Source organism: Sturnus vulgaris, chromosome 3, assembly GCF_052056855.1.
Source record: "Sturnus vulgaris isolate bStuVul1 chromosome 3, bStuVul1.hap1, whole genome shotgun sequence".
NCBI lineage: Eukaryota > Metazoa > Chordata > Aves > Passeriformes > Sturnidae > Sturnus > Sturnus vulgaris.
Window position 1 is genome coordinate 38,353,971 of NC_142245.1, and position 15,822 is coordinate 38,369,792.

Consider the following 15,822-nt stretch of genomic DNA (forward strand, 5'->3'; position numbering starts at 1 on the left):
TACCTGGTGCTTGTTAATTGAACTTCAGAGGCTTTAGCGAGCAACTGGCTCTAGCAGGGAGCTGCTCTTTGGTATTAATGGTGTTATATAAATGAATATAATGTAACCTAACGTCATGCTTCTGCATCATGTCACATCTCTGGGCTCAGGGCAATAATGAGTCCGGCTCACAAGCATACCGGATATGGGGGAAGGCAGGGCGGATGTATGTGGAGAGGAAGAAGGATTGGGAATCAAGGCCTTGGGGATCTGAGGGAAGTGTTTTGTGGTGCTCGGAGCAGGTGACTGGTGCTCAGCCAGCCCAAGTCGAGTTCCTGTCTCCCTTTGGAAGTCTGACCTTGAGATCTGATTTTGAGGAGAGTTGAGTTTAATGGAAGCAGTAAATGACGAGACCATCTGAAAATCAGCCTCTCTCCTTCTTACAGGACTTATTTCACCTAGACTTGGAAAAAGCTTGAAGGTCCTACTTTTACAAGTCACTAAAAGAAAGCAAAGTACTCTAATCATTGCTGCCATCAGTGCTCACCCACGGAAACCTGAACAGACCACAGCTGTGAAGGCTCCAAGGCAGCAAGGCCCAGTGGAAATGAGAAACCTCATCAGCTATGAAAATTTCATCAGCTGGTGCTCTGGAAGCAAGAATCTGGAAGTACAGAGCAGATGGGCAGCCTGGATTCTTGGAGCCATTGTCCTTCTGCTTGTTATCTGACTCCGGCACAGGGAGGATTTGGAGAATTTATGGGGGCACAAGTACCAAAGGCTTTCTTGAAATATCCCTGGCTGACGCGTGGTATGGTACAGACGGCACTTGCTGGGCACTCAGCAGACGTTTTTGCACAATATTCCCAAGGTCATGGAAGCGAGGTCCTGCTGAGCACCTGTCATTTATTGTGTAAGAGAGGGGACCATTTGGGCAGAGTTTGCAGTACTATGAGCCTGTTACTACCTGAATGTAAATCTGAAGGCTTTGTAAATGTAGTAGTACACTGAAGAACATTGTGTAAGTTCTGTCAGGACTTTTCTGAACCAGGCAAATTTCCTCAGAACTAGGCTCCGTTATTTACTGTGTGAATTATTGATTCATGAGATGTTTGTGAAAGAAAGGATAACAGGAAATGGAAGCAGTGGGTAAGTCTATGCACTGGGCAAGAGAAGCAACGGAAAAAGTACCTGTCTGAGCTCGAGTTACATAAACGGGGTGATTTGGTTAGAAATTTAAATGTACTGATTTTTCAAAGACCCAAGACTAGAACAACACAGTGAAAGATTTTGCAAATGAGTACCAAAGCACATTGATAAATTGTGTCAGGGTTTGCCTAGCTTTTGCCTGGCACATGCTGTCCTCAGCACCTCTCCTTTAAAAGGCAGACAGTTGTCCTTGGGGGGGTTTCAGGTGGGTTTCTCCATTTACTGCTCTCCCTTTCTCCCTCCCTCTCCACCTAGTCCCACGGTTGGGTTTGTATTTCGCTAGTGACAGGCTGGGATAAGTCCCAGTCTGTTGGGTCGTTTGTCCGAACAACGGATGCGTAGGAAGGGGCAGGAGCGGATCCCGGCCCTTCCCGTTCCGCCGCCCCTCAGGGTGCTCCCAGGTCCCGGGGCAGGCGGGAAGGGCCGGGAGCGGCTCCTGGCCCCGGGCACTGCCGGCGGCAATCCCCGTCCCACCGCCCCTCGTGCTGTCGGGACCGCCCTGCCCCGCCCCCCTGCGCGTGCCGTCCGATGACGCAGGCACGCCGCGACGTGGGGATTCCGCCGGATTACCCGGCGTGCCCCGCGGCAAAATGGCGGCCTAAGGCGAGAGCGCGGGGCCGGGGCCGGGCGGGGGCAAAGTTTGGGGCGGGCCCGAGGCGGGGCCGAACCGGCCGCAAAGTTACTGGGACCCCTGGTGGAGCCGAGCCCGACCGGGTCAGAGCCGGGCTGGGACTCCGGGGGCGGGGAGCGGGGAACGCGACCGGCGGGGGACGAAACCCCGGGCGGGGGCCCCTACGCCCCTGGGCATCTGCGGGCTTCGGGCGGCGCCCAGCGAGCGGGGTGGGCTTTTCTGTCCACGTGTGTGGCGAGGAATTGTAGAGTTCCCCGAGGACAGCGGGTCCGGGCGGGTCGCACCGTGGGCGGGGGGGGGGGGGGGGGGGCGCCAGCCAGGTGGGGCGGGGGCCGAGTACGGGAAGGCGGCGAGGCCGCAGCCCTGACCCCAGGGAAGGGACAGTCTCCGTGGGGAAGAGTGGTGATGCCACTGTCTCAGCCGTCAGGGCGTTACAGAGCTCTCCCCGGGAGAGACCCGTGTCAGAGAGCAGCGCAGGCACGGGATCGGCAGGCAGAACCTGGTCCACGCAGAGTGTAGCCGTTTCTGAGTGATGGAGAGTTAGGTGGTGTGATGGAGAGTTAGGTGATGTGGGGGATGAGAAGGCAGTGTATCTGCAGGGAATGTTGCTGGAGTAGGGGCTGCAAAACAGAGCAGGTCTGGACCAGCACGTGTGTTAAAGAACCGGAGTGTAACTGGCAGAGGCAGGTTGGAAGGGAAGAATCAGCATTCCTCCCGTGTCGGTAGGGGTTAATGGGAAATTCTCTGCCCGGTTGGACATCCTCTCTAGTGCAAGGGATGCTTTCTCCTATAGAACTAATGTGCAGCCTCTGGGAACATGGGGAGATTTTAAAGGAAAACAGGTGAACAGTAAACATTGTACGGCTCCTGGCTCAGAACTTGACCACTCTGCGTAGAGTGGAGTAAAAGATTGAGGGCTAATACGGATTCTTAGGTGTGCATGATGTTGCATTGGTAGGCATCAGGGTGTGCAAATGATACACAAATTTGGCAAGGCTGAGAATTACCTAGATCTGAGAGATGCCAGGTGAATCTTGTCCACTGGAAAGTATCATCCATCACGTGTAGATAGTTCTGTGCCAGTGAAAGCTTTTCAGAGCTGTGCATTTCTGTTTTACAGATTCAGAGAAGGAACCAGGATAAAGGGCCTATATAAGATGAAGCAATGAATCCTTACTGAAGCATCAGACTTAGCAGGTAAGAAAGCCAGGAAGGAGATAATGCTGAGTCAGACTGTGTTCTTTCTGTACCACTACTTGAATTTTTTGAGAACATGTGAACCACATACTTGAAACACTGCACCTCTCTGTGGTGTTCTCTTCATCATAGTAGGCCTGTGTTGCCAGAATTGAGAGGCCAGGGATGTCAGTGAAATGGGAGTGACCCTGAAAAATTCAGCAAGAGGTTCTGGAAAGAAAAGTTCAATTAAAGATGTAAGCCAGTGCTCTTGACATGCCGTCTGGGAAAGCAGTTCTTAAATGTGCTCTATCAGTGCCAAAGTAGCCATGCTGTCTGTATAATTCACAAGGGATCTGCCCAGCCATAATCCAAACGAAATCCTTTCTTGCAGTCCTGCTCTTGCAATAATGGCAATGTCAAAGTTAGGTGGTTCTAGTGACCCTCTGTTCTGTCACATTATTTTTCCACAAAAATTTTAACTGTTCCTGTGATGGGTGGTGCAGGTGTACCTGAACTCGCTGTTGAGATCCAGTTTAGAGGAGCAGTTATTTGGTACCCAGCAGCTGGTTTTTTGATTGTACACTGTCAGATCACCTTTATAACAACTCCTTTCTCACTTCTTCACTTCCTAGTAGATCACTGCAGAAAGCATTTGTATCCCAGCAGTGCTTTGCATACAGCGTGATTTAGCTTCTGGATGTTAAATTAAGCATGGATGTTAGTATTTAAGCTACCAAGTCTTGGCTGTGGTATCAAGAGGAGTTTTTCATTCCTTCCCAGGCACACAGTGTTCTTGAAATCCTGCAAATGCATTTCAGCAGGGCCAGTGTTCCAAAGTGCAGCCCATGGTTATCTTCATCTTTAATATTAACAAGGCATTGGGTCAGGAGGGGATGAGTTACTTGCCAAGACCTGTTGCCTCTTCGCTCTCCAAACCAGCTTTCTGAACTAAAGATGACCTTGCATGCTTTTCCACTCTGTTTCAAGTTGTTTGTTGGTTGCTGCTAAGTCACTTGCTTTGCAGCCAACAAACCCTCAATTCTTATCTCTGCCATCCACTCTAAATACAATCATGGTGTAGCTTGTCAGGGAGATAGGCTAAAGCTTTGAAAAAGGTGTAGTCTTTTGCAAGTCTGCCTGCTTCTTGTCCCAGAGCAGAACAAATCAAGTCAGATGGGACGAGTGATTTTTGGTCAGCATGCTGGTCTGAATGGTACCAGAGCTGGCTTGGAGAAAGGCAGCTGGTGTGGCATATAAAGTGTTTTTAGAAAGGTGAAGAAGGCCAAGCTATTTGAGCAGTACAAAGTAAACAAATTTTGATAAAATATAACTGTATTTTTTGGTAGTTGATTTCATGGCTGTGAATCTTGGAGGCTGATGGTTTTTCTGAAGGTGAGCTCCCTAACCTGTTAAAATGTCTGCCATATTTTATGGAGAAGCTGCTGAAAACTGGATTCTGAAATTTCCATGTATCACCACATCTAGTGTAGAGCCAAGAAGCAGTTCTGTAGGTTAGGTCCTGACAAATTTTCTGTGTTGTGTATTTGTTGTCACAGGTCTCACTTCTCCAGCCCAGAGTGACAGCAGAACTCTGTGCCTTCCGTGTTGCTGGGAGAAATGCAACATGTGGAGGTCTCAATAGGATTCCTCTGCTAATAAATGAGGATCTGGCTTGACACCTTTTTGATTCATCTTGCTCTTTTTACTGGGCTTGTCATAATAGAGCAGATTTTCTTGACCATTTGACTTGATTAATGCTTTGAGAGTAAATTTAAGGTTCTGAAACTGGGTATATTAATCTCCTTGCTTGAGGGCTTTTGGTTGGGAAGGTATCTCCTTTCAGTATGACACCCTAAGCTTTGGAGAGAGTGCTTGTTGGCATTCATGCCAGCTGTGTGTATTTCAGATCACTAGTAACTGGGTAAATGTGATCCTCTCTGAGATTCATTTTACGCAGGACTGCAAAGGAACTATGTGTGGAACCTATACAAACTGGATGAATGCCTTAGGTCATGAAATAATCCATCCTGTTTCCCTGCCAGTTCCCTTACCTGAGGGCTTTTCCTTAGATCTAGATTGGCTGAGTCTGTAGTAGGAAGAATGTTACTTTTTAAGTTGAAATACCTTTACAGCTTGTTGGAGGAGAAGGGCGATGCTATGGTCAGAAAGATATCTAATTTCTGCCACAGATTTATTTTGTTCAGATCATCGCTGTTTCTTACTCTTCATTCTTTGCTTGGAAAATAAGATTAACACTGGTCTTGCTAGGAATTTGAGGATGAACCCATAGGTGTGTAGATGCTTAGATACTGTGGTGTTTAATGCTTTAGTAAAGCTCTGTGGAAAAGAAATGGAAAGGGTATTTCAAGCTGTGATTTCAGAATGAAGCAGACCCCTGTCTGATCCACTGTCCTGTGTATTCTGTAGCATGGTGAAATTGTTATGGAGTTCAAGTCAGGCCCTGCCTTGTTCAAGGCAAGTGGGCATTCTGAGACCTCACCATTTTTGCCTTCCCAGGAACTATTTGCTTGTTTTGCTCACATCTAACATTGCCTGAATATTTTTGACTTCAAGGACAATTTTCTCTTTTTTGCTTCGTTGTTTGTTCCATTCTCAGAAACCATTCTCTTCATTGTTAGGATATTCATGGATGTATGGTTTTATTCCAAATATGCTCAGCCAGAGAGGGCCAAAAGCAGCAGCTTGCAGGATGTTTTGTATTTGGAATGACATGAGCCAGCCTCTCTGGAGTGTCCTCCTGGGAGCTGCTCTTCGGAAGGAAATAGCGTGGAAAACCATGTAGGAGTGTGAGAATAGCTTTGCAATGGTTGGAATGCACTATAAGCATCACTTGGGTGGGCTCAGTTTTTCTCTGCTTTTCAACAATGCTGGGTGCCAAGCCTGAGGAAGACTGCTGTGCAAGGGTGAAGGAGCTGGAATGTATTCTTCAGTTGAGGTGAATGCAATTCAGTGAAACTGATAGGCATCAAACTGAATAATGATTTTAAAGTATTTTCACATGATGTCTAATCTGTGGAAATTCACTACCACATAATAGCACTGAGGCTAAGAACTGAGCAGGATTCAGAAAAGATCAAGCACTTAGGAGTGGAAATGTTCAGACTTGCTTTAGTTAAAGAACTTGTTTTAGAAGGTGTATTTTTCAGACCTAATCCAATCTCTTAACAGGTAAAGGTTTGAAGAAAGGGTAGTGTGTTCCATAAATGTCCACTGAGGCTTCTTGCTCCAGCTACTAAACCACCTTAATGTATTGGTGTCAGGGGCAAGGTATTGAATCACTTATGTGCTATGTTAGGTTGCTCGCTGACCTTGCTTTTTGTGGTAACTGCATTAGGGTAAAAAAAAAAACAACAAATCACCAACCAAAGAACAAATCCACAAAGCACTGCAGCTGCTCTGATTAGTCCTGGTAGTTGAGGATTTTAAGCTGATGAAGAGCAAGGTCTGTGGATAGATAGTGTGGTTTGTAGAGGAGGACCATCTTACTGATGAACATGGAGACAAGCAGCTATTGTCTTTTCATGCTGAGTAGTCATGCAAAGCACTTGCTGCTTCTTCCTTTCGCTTGTAAGAGGGAAAAGAATGCGTAGAGTTTGGCCTCTCCACGTTGCAGTCTTCTTGTGGACTTTAGTCCGTAAGGTGTCTGAAAGGCAGGGCATTAAGGCTGTTGAAGTGACTCATACTGCAGCCTGAGTCTCAGTGTGCTAATGTCTATGAAGACATTTTGTGTCCTGTGCTCATGTCCAGTCTGTTGAGGATCAGGAGAATCATCAGTGCTGCAAGTACGTATAAATTCCATTTGATGCATAGGCTAATAAACATAAGTGGCAGTGGCATGAAGATTTTTAATGTTTGCCTAAATGCAAGGGAAACTGAAGGAAAGAGTCTGTATGTGTATTTTCAGAGACAGAAGCAGGATATTTAAGCCTCAAGATCCCTGTATGGGCCCTATTGGCTTCTCTGGGAACAACATGTGCTTTAAGGCACAGCTTAACCCTTTTGTGGCAGGGCTAACAGCTGAGAATAAACAGTTACCGATTTTCATAGAAGTTTTGTGTTGCTGTTAAAGTGAAATGGGTCAAGATTGGAAAATAAGTTTTCTTGCAACGCTTAGACTGATTTTTAGGCAGAGAGTATCTGACCAGCTTCTGGTGGCAAGAGAGAACTGGTTTAAATTTTTGGTTTCTTAAGGGACAGCAAATTCTGACCTGGAAGTCCTACAGTGACTTCTGTGTCTTTGGTTGAGTTCTGTATTTGTATTTTAGCTCTGTGATAAAGCTGGCTTTGGTAATGCCGTAGGAGTCATAACCGGATTTTCTTACTCTCGTGTTTAAAGTCTCAGTTGTCCAGCTGTGTTAATGTAACACTCATGCACAAATGGGTTTGAAATCAAAAGGGGCAGATAAGGTTGTCTCTGCAACTATTGAGGAATTACACATAGGCTCATAAAAAACCTTAGGCGAGTTTTACTTTATAGCATTTGTTTCAAAAGAATATGTTATTTTCCCAAGGTAATAATTAGATAATTGTTGTGGCTGTAAGGTTTTTGACCATTATTTTGGTATATGCTACTCAGAGTTAATGATTTTAGACCTGCATATACCTTGCTTCACAAGTTCTATTCTCAAATTCTCAAAGATGCCTTGCTGCTCTGTCTCCTAAATCAGACTTCTTCCTGCAGCTTTAATGTTCATTAGTGATGACTCTGCTGCTGCCCAATGGGAAGGTTAAAAATATTCTAGGGAGATGAGTTGAAATCTGGTGTCTCTCACATAACTGAATAGTGATTGCAGTTAATGCTACTGTTCTGGGTTTTTTCCCCTGGAGTATTTTATTTATAATTTTTTCATTATTGAGAACTCTTCTCCCTTATCTTGTATCTGTGGGAGACTTGTACACAGTGTACTGTATGAAAAGTATTTTCAAATGTAGGAAAAGAACAAAAAAGGAAAATGACAGGATTTTTTACTTAAAATTAGGTTGTTTTAAGTAACCTTTGTTGAGAATGGACTTCAAGCTTATATCCTGCCTTTAAGTGCATTTATTTTTCTGAGCAGAAAGTGTCTTGTGCGCTAAAGTATGCAAAATATCTTTGTCTCCCTTTTAGAATTTTACCATTGCTTACACTACAGTTATGTGACTACTGGGAAATGAAAACTTTGCTCAGAAGGGTTTTCTGAGGTAACTGCATTTTGCCAGAGCTAGCTCTGTTATTAGATGTCTGTGTAGGCACTCAGTCCAATTTCTTCTAGGACTAATGTGGAGAGTCATTTTTGGCAAACATCTCGTACCAGTTTGGTTTGATTCCTGAAAGCAAATCACCCTTGCTGGGCTGCAGAATTTTGGTAGATTCTACTTTTAAGTGTATTCATTTTTCCATTATTAGATGATGCCTTTGCAAATTGGTCCCCAGGTATATCTGAAATGGCTGTAACAGAATTCAGTGTTGTCAAGGCCCCAACTGGATGGGGCTGTATTAGTGTGCAGCTCCAGAGATGATTTACTGCCTGACTGACAACTTGCAATATAAACATTAGTCCAAGCATGATCTTGTCCCAAAACCCCGCCTACACAGGGAGCCAAGAGTCTTCCTGCCACGCGCCATAAATCGTTTATGGTTTGCTCATGCCCGTACATTTGAAAAGCAGCTGTGGAGTGGGGATTAGCAGTTTGCAGAAGGCCCGTGTGGGGCTAAATTAGGGTCTCTTGCTCTGGTGGTGAATACCAGTATCAGAATAGCAGGAGTGCTTCTCAGCAGTGGAAGGCAATTTACTCTGGGAATGGGGGTGGGTGCAGAGTATCTGTGAAGGTACAGCAGCCAGGAGAGAGCGTTGGATTGCAATGCTCCAGTTGGAGCTCTGATGCCTGATTGATAGCTGCCCAGCACTGTGTGGGATTGAACAAGTCATTGTTAGTTCTGTGGGTTTAATGTTTTATTTATATATTTATTATTTCTACGCATTTTACACACACATATATAGAGAGAGAGGGCCAGAAATGTAAGCCTACCTCTTCTGTCTCCTAGGAGCTGAAGGGTGATAGAATTTTTTGGTGTTTTTTTTACAGTATGAAGAGTGATTTCCCTTTTGCTAGCCCACGGTAGCAGAATCAAATTATATGCAAGGCCATTTGGGGCTTCACAACTAATTTTAAGCTTTTATAAGAAGTTTTACTGTGCCACTTGGATTTATTACAGCTTTGCGACTTCAACTCCCAAAGTAAAACTATTTTTGTGCTGGCTGCGATAATTTAAATTACCTCCCGGAGCTTCTAATGACTAACTTGTGTTCATGGTGAAAGCTCCCATTTATCCAAACCCTGAAAGTACAATCTGTTTCATAATGTAACTCTAAATGTATTGCTGCTTTATATCAATGGCAAATACATCAGCGCTTAAAGTCAATTGGTACCTTCAAGTCTTCCTGTAACAAAGAGAATATGCAGGTTTTGCTGTACAGATGGGACTAGGCAGTAGAGTTCAGAAATCTCCTGTGTTCTGGCTGAAGGACCAGCTGTTGAGCAAAGCAGATACAAGTAGATCATTTTCAGCTGTGTTGGTTACTCATTAACAAATCCTTTCTTGGGTGGGTTGGGTAAGAATCTGGGTGGAATGTGTCAGCAGGGTGTCCCCTCTGGATGCATATACTGAACGTAAGTGCTTCGAGATGGTACCATGAGCATCCACAGGGCTATGGGCAAAAACATTGGACTCTGGATAAAGCAGGTGATTGTTTCCAAAAGGACACAATTAGGAGACTTCTTACTATTTTGTTAAAGCTTCTGCATGGGCTTCACTCTCAAATAAGACTATTTTCCTGGAGCTTTCCACTTTGCTCTCTTCTGTTGGAGGTTTGGGGAGAGTAGCCGGAAGGGCTGATCCTAGGCTTATTTTAGTCTCGGAGTTGCCACCATTTTTCTTACTGCTTTTGGAGAAAGAATCAGACTATACAGCCGTTCTGCTCTGCTGAGATGGAGGCCAGATAGCACCAAATATATTTGTGGCTGTTTGTGTGGGCATTTTTAGATTTGGAAGGCACTTTGCTAATGAGCTGTCGGTCATTTCATGTCAGATTGGCTGAGTTTCCATTGAGCTGGTTCTTTGTTGTGGCAATGCATATGGACTCTCTTATGTTTAGGGATCCCTATTACCTATCTCAGATGGAGAGGGCTTTCCTCCTCTTTGCTATGTCCTCTCTCCCCACAAGAAAAAAATCATCACCTGGAGAGCTGTTAACCTCCAGATTGAATTAGGTGTTTTGCTGTTACTTATGTAGACCTTTCAGATGTATTCAGAGGTTAGAGAGGGCGTGGATATGTGATCATATTTTGAGCTTTCCCTCCTTCTCCTTGTTTTTGATACTGAAGTTGGAATTCAGCCTTCCCTTTTCCTGGGAACTGATGTGAAGGAATTGCTGTCACCCAGAGCGAAGCTCAATCTGCTTGCCTCGAGGCCCTGCCTCTCCAGGTTAGGACTTTGTCTGACTTCCATAGGCAACAGTTTGTTTATGAGCTTTTGTTACCTAAACCTTGTGGGGTAGGTCTGAGGGGTACTATTGTTCAGAGCGATGGAAATCTCCACTCAGCTAGGACGGGGAAGGGAAGGAGTAGAGTTAGTGCAGTTAACTCTTCCCCCCCACACGCTCTCCTTTCTTCCCTGTTTCCTCACCTGCCCAGCTGTGTAGTAGGTTAGCAGTACGTGTCTGTTCTTATTCTTATGAAAGTAGACTTTGTTCTCTGAAGACTGCTAATCATGCCCCATGGGGGTGTAATCAGTTATAAGGTATTTAATGCAGTGCAGGCGGGAACAGGCTGCCTGGCCGGGCTGGCAGATTGCAACACTACAATTATGAAGGGCCCCTTTCCCCCACTCACCCACCCACCGGTGGCAGGATGAGGGTACCTTGAAACAGTATTGAATCCACGAAAAGTAAAGATATAGTGGGGGAAGGGAGAGGAGAGGCTGTAGAGGCAGCTCCTATTCTGGGAAACAGGCAGACCTACATTCTGTGAGAGCTGCAGCCATTGCAGGTTTCACTGTTGAGACTTGTGGAGTTCAGGTGGCGTCACCATCGAAGTGATTGCACAGGGATGGCCCCCGGCAATGTGTACAACAGCAGGGGCTTCCATCCTGCCTGAAATGGGTTTTCTTGTGGTGGCTGGGGTTGGAGAGGTATGGAGTGGTTAGAAAGTGAGAAGCCCATTCTCCTGCATGCAGTGATTTGGACACCTAATCTGTAAATCCTGCCAGGCTTCTATTTATATCTTTGGATATAAATCTATTGGTAAATTTGGGCTTTCATGCCTCATTCTTCCAAGTGCTGGAGCTACTGCAGCTTACTGAAGGGAACAGGTAGCCTGAGGCCTTGAATTTCAACAGACATGAGAGAGTCTACTGGACCTCGGTCTGATCTGTTCTTGTTACTTAATATCAGATCCTTTACCTCTGAGGGCCTTGAAATGCACATGTGGGGTGTGGAGCAGCTGGGCTGCAAGCGTTATAAATCATCCCTCTTCCAGCAGCCTGCTAGATGCGTCGGTATGCCTCTGGAGCTTATGGCTACATTGACCTTTCCCCTTTCGGACTCCCCAGAGGTTACAGTGTTTCAGCCCTTAATTGGTCCTCTCTGAATTTCTTGACACTGTTTTGTGTCTGTTACATTCAAGACAGTTATGTTCTTGCTGCAGTGCTCTTGAGAGTGTTGGTTTTCCTGTCTGCTGCTGAGGGAGCCGTGGCTATTGAGTCTCAGAGTTAGCCCTTAGCACTGGGTGGTGGATTTTTCGTTTTCAGAAGTGGGTTGTTGTTATGTTGCAGAGAGTAAGTGCAGATTTACAATGTGGGGAGCTCACAATGTAGACTTGAGAATTCTGCTGACAGTTTCACATCTGAGGCATCCTTCAAAGTAACTTCATATTTGAGAATGTGAATTCTTTAGAAAGCTTTAGGATTGTAGGAGTGCTGCATGATGGAGGAATAATGTTTTTTCTGACTAGGGCATGGAGTCTCTTTGCAACTTTAAAATGATGAGGCTCTGAGATAAGAGGTACCTGATGTCTTGGGTATTTGTACGTTAAATTTTTCTTCTCTTGATCACTGAAATGACCTGGTGTCAGTGCTGTAGTGGAAGAATGTTGTACGGTGAAGGTCAAATCTCTGTATGTGGGCAGTGGAGACAAGCATTTACAGAAGGATTTTCGGGTAATGAGGAAGTGCCTCCATCCCAGAGAAGCTACTTGGCTTAAGGTAGGATGTTTTCCTGGGGATAGAAAAAGACCTTGGATTCTTCCAAGCATTCCTGTTGCCCAAAGTCAACTTCTTATTCAGCCCTGCCCCCTCAGCTCGAGAGGTCTCAGTGTTATATTTGCCCCTTGTCTCTTAGGGAAAGTCAGGGCAATTCACTTCCCGGGCTAGTGCACAGAGCTGTTCCTGCCCTGGACTGGGGCTGCTTCCCAGCCCGGGCGGCAGCTCTTCTCCCTGTGGCTTGCGTGCCCAATCGAGAACTCTCCTGCCTTGCTCTGTTTCTCTTGTTCCCATGGGCTCAAGAAATTGTTTGGAGAGCTTGACCCTCACACAAATGAATTTGAGGCTGAAGCTGCTGTTGGGGTCCTGACAGTGGCCATGCAGACAGGTGTGGGGAGAGAGCATGGCGGGTGTGTGGGCTTGCTACTTGTTTTCCTTCTCCGCCTGGTGAGGAATGCAATGTGTTTGCCTTCCTTGGCCTGCGGTTGCAGCTGCATTCCTGCAGTGGGAGTCAGCACGGCGGCGGGCGGCGTGCTGTTCATGCCCCGTGGCTACATGCTTTCAGCTCCACATCAAAGGTGTGTTTAGTGTGTAGCTTGTGCCATTCCTGGCCACACCTGGTGGCCTGAAGGCATGCAGGAGGTGGAGTCTGGCTGTGTTTGCAGATGGCATTCAGGGTTCAGACTTCTTGCTTGTGGAAAGGCTGGAGCTGAATCCTTGCTAAACAACCCCAGGAATGCACGGGGAGAGCTGAGCGGCACAGTCACTCCAGGGGCATGTCCTAGCAGCAATGTTTCCTTTATAGCTGCAGCAAAATAACTCATGCCTGCTTCTCCAAAGGAACTGACTGTTTGCTTGGGTGTGTTGTACGGTTTAATTTACACCGATAAGGCCAATTAAGGTTGGCTCTTCCCCCCTGCAGCCTTTGTGCTCTTGGCAATCAGTAGATAATTGAGTGGTTTGTGCCATCCAGTTCTGCTCAGTACATGAGATGGCTGCCTGGAGATAGAATGGCTCTGGGATTTAACCTGGGCAGGAGTGCTTCCCCCAGTCGGTGGGTAAATGTTCTGTTCCAACTTCTGGAAAATCTTTCTTTTTCTAGCTGTTACCCCAAGAGCAGAGGACAGGAAGTTTGCTGAAGGATGGCAGATCAGGATGTAGGTGTTATTTTGGGATCCTTGACATGATATCTGTTTGGAGAAATAGTTACTAGTTTGCTATGTATCCGTCATGCAAGCCAACTTTGTCCTCTCTACAAGTCTTTCATTTGCCTGGGAACTGTGATGCCATTTGGTAACATCATTATTATGGGCAGCCCATAGGCAAGGCTTCTGGAAGTAACAGCAGACCATCTTCTGTGTCCTGGGTAAGCCCCAGTCTGTTCCTTATCCAGTTTGCTTGGATCTTTTGCAGTTTCCGTTTTGGCAATTTCTAGTAGCCTGAAATTCTGTGACCTGCCAGTCATTTCCTTACTAAAGCTAGTCTTCTGCAGAAGACCTCCCTACTGCCATCCTTAGACAGTAACAGGAATGAATTTGCTCTCAGAAGTTCTCTGGCTTTATAACTTAGTTTTTGCTTTTTGGCTGTCACCATGCCCTCCACGTGAGTCACTGCAGAGCTCACCGCAAACACGGGTCCATGTCACCCTCTCTCCAGAAGGTTGTATCACTTTCAAAGCAGGATCTCGTGACAGGTGATAAAGGGGATGCTACTTGTTCCAAGGCTAATAGCATTGTAAAACAGTTAGAAATTATTCACTCTGGGCTCTCTTCTCTTTTGATTTCATGTAAACTGTGCGTTTTATTTCAAACTAGTTGCCACCGACTCCATACATGACTATTAGGGCTTGGATGCTGAGAAGGTGTGCTGCCTGAATCTTCATTTTCCTTCCTCTGTTCTATTGTGGCAGACTGGACAATATGCCCTGCAGCAACAGGAGGTGGTAGCAAAATATAAGCCTAAAATTGGATTGTGTGGCAGGTTACTGATAGAACATTTAAGTGTGTATAAGCATTGTTGTACTGGCTGTTTCAGCTTTGTCATGCGACATGGGCTATGGCTGCAAAGATGGAGGTCTTGTATTGGATTACATACTGCTGCTGCTGAGGCTTTCCAATTGCCAGGAAAAGAGTGAGGGAATAAGAATGAAATAGATCTGACATTGTCCAAGGAGGAAGTACGGCTGATATTGGCCTTTTATTATCCATCCTGTCAGTGAGTTTTAATATGTTGTGGAGTAACTCTTTTGTTTTGGCTTCCCTGCTGCCCTTCAAGACAGTAGGAATCCAGGCCTCTGTGCTCCTGTATCCAGTCTCTGGCAATGTGCTCCTCTGGCTACAGCTGTAACCCTCCCAAGCAGCTAGATCTCCCCCTGGTGGAATAGAGAGCAGAAGGCATGGCTATGGTTGGACGGAAAAATTGGGAATTGGTCTGATCCTGGGGCACCTTGAGCCGGCAGCAGATGTGGTGTTTGTCCAGTTGAGACATTCCTTAGTCCAGAGTCACAGACTCAGAAGGGCCGCACACGTGCAGCTGCATGAAGCTGAAGGCGTGAGTAAACAGCTCACTGTTGATACTGAGCAAACACCTTGTCTGTGCAACATCTGCCTGGCTATGTGTTGGCATTCCTCCATGGTCTTTGCCCTTAGATGAGCAGTGAGCTACTAGCTCTTCGGGCTCTTGTCTGACACTTGACAAAAAAAAGCTACCTGGAATGTGGTGGCTTGCTTTAAGATACCTGAGGTTTATTAGTCCTCAGTTAGAGCCCCGTTGAGGATAGATGATTTCACTTGTAGTTCAACTATTTTGCATTCCTTGCTTTCTCTCTGAGGAGCTGCATAGGGTTTACTTAGGGGGGATCTACAGGAGGGAGCCCTGTGCAGGGAAAGAGCTTGTTTGTTTGCCATTACTAAAGAGGAGTGGTTTTCCTTAACCTTAGAATAATTAATAGACTTATGCTATCCCAAAGGACAACAGTGGTAAAGGCATTTCAGTTTTACAAGAGCAATACCAGGCAGAGGATGTAAAGTAGTCTGGAGAAGCTGACCTTGTGGTAAACTGAAGTGATGGGCCTTTGCTGCAATTGCCCCTTGAGACAATTGGTGCTGATAATTAGCTCTAGCTGAAGAACAGCACTGGTGCTAGCAATGATGACAGATGTGGAAGGAGGTAGTTGATGAGAGCTCTCTCTGACTCATCTGCCACAAAGAGAAGTTGTGTCTGAAGGAAGAGCTGAAGCAACCCAGCTTGGTCACAAGTGGGGAATCTGTGATTATCCCCCTCCAAGGGAGGAAGGTGAACAGTACAGTATGTACAGAAGGACAAGCAGTGCAGCCCATGCTGATGACAGGCAGCCTCCCTGTGCAGGCAGGGGGTGGAGGTGTGAGTCTCCTCTGCTGTGGCTGGGATCCTGCTGTTAAAAGGACTGACTGGAGCCCAGGGGAACAGGGAGAGAGGAGCCATAGTCAGTTGCGTGCTTTACACAGGTCATCAGTGAAAGATAGATGGGTGGATCTGTTTGTTTTTCCTAAGCTGGATTAAGCCATGTTATATTTCTGGGTCTGAG

The 15,822-nt window shown here is 46.0% G+C and overlaps 1 protein-coding gene across 5 annotated transcripts in view; it reads left to right on the forward strand.

The window, feature by feature from the left end:
- Positions 1-1,711: 1,711 nt before the first annotated feature.
- The window catches only part of TJAP1 (tight junction associated protein 1), a 40,054-nt gene continuing 25,943 nt past the window's right edge, over positions 1,712-15,822 (forward strand). For 3 of the 5 annotated variants that reach the window (XM_088161401.1, XM_088161398.1, XM_088161402.1), the window contains exons 1-2: positions 1,712-1,791; positions 2,940-3,016. The gene's annotated coding sequence lies outside the window, so the exon portion shown is untranslated. Of the gene's footprint in view, positions 1,903-2,883; positions 3,017-15,822 lie in introns of those variants that run through there. The other 2 variants (XM_088161399.1, XM_088161400.1) reach the window with 2 other exon arrangements.